The sequence below is a fragment of the Pinus tabuliformis genome, chromosome 1_2 (assembly GCF_031772625.1).
Source record: "Pinus tabuliformis cultivar Carrire ecotype Pingquan chromosome 1_2, CPIR1, whole genome shotgun sequence".
Lineage (NCBI taxonomy): Eukaryota > Viridiplantae > Streptophyta > Pinopsida > Pinales > Pinaceae > Pinus > Pinus tabuliformis.
The window spans coordinates 877185831-877189482 of record NC_142298.1 but is presented as its reverse complement, the minus strand read 5'-3'; positions in this window follow the sequence as shown (position 1 = coordinate 877189482).

Below are 3652 nucleotides of genomic sequence, written 5' to 3'. Positions count from 1 at the left end.
ACCTATGTGTGGATGCTTCTGATACACCAAGTACCTTGACCATATCAAGGGAAGACCCCACTCCTAGCATGGTTCCCACCACACCAGCACAACCATTGGAGATTCAAACTGCCCCACCACTTAGACCATGACAAGAAATTCTTCCACCCCTAGTACTAACAACACACAAAAAGAAGAGCATAATTACTAGAAGAGATAAAAATATGAATTATGGAAATAGATGGATCACATACTAAAGGAAATTTAAGTCAACCTAGGAAGACACCAACTCTTTGCACCCACATCAAATAATTTATAACAGAAATCAACCAAACTAACAAATTGACATCCTTAGTAGATGTCCAACATTCAACCATTCCTATAGAAAGAGTGTACAATGAAATGACTTTCAGTTTACTGCAACACTTGGAAAAGGTATTATGTCTATCCCATTTGTGGAAGTTATGATAATCTCAAATAAAGAGAGAAGGCCAAGAAGTTCTTAATATTTGATGAAGTAGATGCCCCTCCTTTTGAGGATGTTCTTGTAGTGTCATAAACAATTAATCAAGGGAAGAAAAATGGAATTCATAACCCTTTTCATGTCTTCCTACTGATCAATAATATATTTCTACACAACTATATGCTAGATTTAGGAGCAACAACTGATGTCATTCCTTTGAAAGTGATGACACAATTAGGCCTTACAACCACTAGGGCATATAGAAATGTATGTGCCATGTATTCTACAAAAATTGGGATGGGAGGAGGAATAACTCCACATTTTTGTAATATTTAGTAACTCAAAGCATGCATATATACATTTAACTTTCGACAGTTTTTTACTAGTGGGGATTTGAAACCAGGTTGAGAACATAACAACTATTTTGCATAACCACCTGATATAACCCCAATTGACTATTATTTATATCTATGTGTGTGTGCATGTGTATTATATATTATTATTATTCTTGTGAAATACATATCCTAGAAACCCATCAAGAACTTCCCCTTCTTTTAGGATTGTATGCATGGTAAATTAAATTATTTAGGGACGACGGTAAAAATAACAATATACTCAAATAATATATTAACATATTATTTGGATGAATTTATCCTAGGTGAGAAGGATAAGAGTCATATATACCATTCCACCTAGATGTAGTTGATATATGGAGTTTTGTTCCAATTATTATTTGCACTATATTTATTATTATCTCTTGTATTAAGAATTAAAAATATAATGCACATTATTTTATCTGGTATCTATTTTTACAATGATGATGTTAGAAGTGACAATTGTATCCTCAAGGTGTATTTTTACGATAATAAAGGGAATGACAAACATGCTACTTCACCTCTTCCATTTCATCGCATTACCACTTCTTGGAGATAGAAAAGAGCATATAGGAAAATTTATTTCTAAGAATCGTATGACCAATTTGAATATGACTCCATTACAACATCCACAAATTATAAAAAAGAATTAAAACATGACTTTTAATTTTTTTAATCCACAAATTGGGCCTTAAACAATAACATAAGGTATCTAGAAGGAATATTTTCCTCATGAGTTTGATATGGATTGATTCTAATGTATGACACACTATGGATGGGTTTTCTCATCAAATGCATTGTCTAGTTGAAATATCATCACCATTAGCATTATGCACTACTCTGTTGGTCCATGCATAACGCCCATGGTCAATAAAAATACCTCTACAAAGAGTATTTATTCCATAAGTGGAATATTCACATGAGTAAGAAGCTTGAAATATTGGGGATAAGTCTCCTTATGCAATTTGTGGTTAAGGGATGAAACCTGAGATCATAGGCCCTATACAATGCATTTACTTTTCATGGGAAAAAATTAGATTCTTGAACATAATGTAGGAACTCAATTAAAAATATTTGTCCCTCAAGTGGAAGATAAGATCAATTTTAAGGTTTGGCACACCAAGGGTTGAATTTTGGCCTATGGAATCTGACATGGCTAGAAACTAACACCTTTAGCCCTAAAATATATTGTTAGGTTGTATATGACATGCATTAGTTCCCAAAACATTACACGAGGTCAACAAATAATATTTGGGATTTTAGTGTGACACTAACCTCATCCTAATGTTAGTCACACTAGGGATAAGCAATCTAGCTAAATAAATTCTTCAAGTATGAAAAGGAGGGCCTTATGTGATAAATGCTTAGGAGTGGTTTATAATATTGATTCAATATTTTGGTGCACAAAGTATTTTGGTTCTATTATTCTTTTTGAAGGAAAAACTCCAACCTCACCCTCATAGGCTTTAGCACAAAATAGGGGAATTGGTACCATTGTAACCTTCATGAATTTCTCCCCATTTTTCCTAGGATTTCTAGATGGAAGGCGTGTTGACAACCAATTGAATAGATGGTTGGAAACCCCAAATTTTATCCTTGATATTTAATGTTAAGACCTTTATGGAATCAACACAAGAGGATTTGATAATAGAGCTAACCCTTGGAGCTACGGTTTGATTGTATGATGTAGCACATTGGTTTCTCCTTATATGTTTAAACATATAGGGGTTAATTCATTACTACACGTAATAATTGTAACATAATTCCTAAATCTTCATTCATTCTAGAGTAAGTAAAATCCATTTTTTTAGGCATCATATAACTAAATTAAATATTTTCTATGCGTAATTTATGACCAATCTTTTATTACAAGATTATATGAATCCTACGTAAAAGTTACTTTATGCATTCTTAATCTTTAACAAAATCATCCAGCTATATGTAATACACAATGAGACTATAATTTGACTAACTGTATTCCTTAATCCTCTTAAGAGTATTGTTTCCATACAATATGGAATATATGTTAATCCTTATCATAACAATTTTTCAAAGAACCTACCAATATTATTGTTCTTATATGACCTTTAGGATCCATATTAGCAAAATTACTACCTCTAACATTATGTTAGACAATGTAAGGATGAACCTTATGCACAATGGTCCCAAACTTCGCATTATTGAAAGACTAGATGATTCTCACAAAGAAATTCAATCAATTATACTCTAAATATGCTACTATCACATGCTTCTATCTATGATTCCATACTCAATTAAGATTCATCGAGAAAACAAAATGATGAATGCTTATTACTTTAATGATTTTTTTAGTATCAATTTCTTAGGTGTCCTTACTGTTCCCTCCTTTTATCATGCTAACCATTAACAAGAACAATAACTACTTTGTTTAGCCATCCTTCTCATTTTTCTTCCTTCATTATGTACCTACAATAGTCACCGACAAGTAAAACCAAGCAAAATATACAAATATGTTGTAGCGACTACAACCACCCTCCAAAATTTTGGCTTGCACCAATTTCAGAGCCTCCCCTGAAGAGTTTCTCTTGATGATTACACACACTCGGGCTCACTCCCTGAGCTTGTGTGAGTATTTATATTCACCTTGCTTGTTCACTGCATCCAAGTCTTTTCATGCTGATGTCCAAGTCATGCTTATGACCGTGTTCTGGTTATACTCAAAGTCTTTGCTTTGTATGTGTATATTGTGTCTGCCATGAAAGCATCTGTCGCACTCACACACGGAGTCACATTCGCTCTCACGCAAGCATCATATTGATCATGAATGATCAATCATGAGAGTCGCAATTATCTCTTG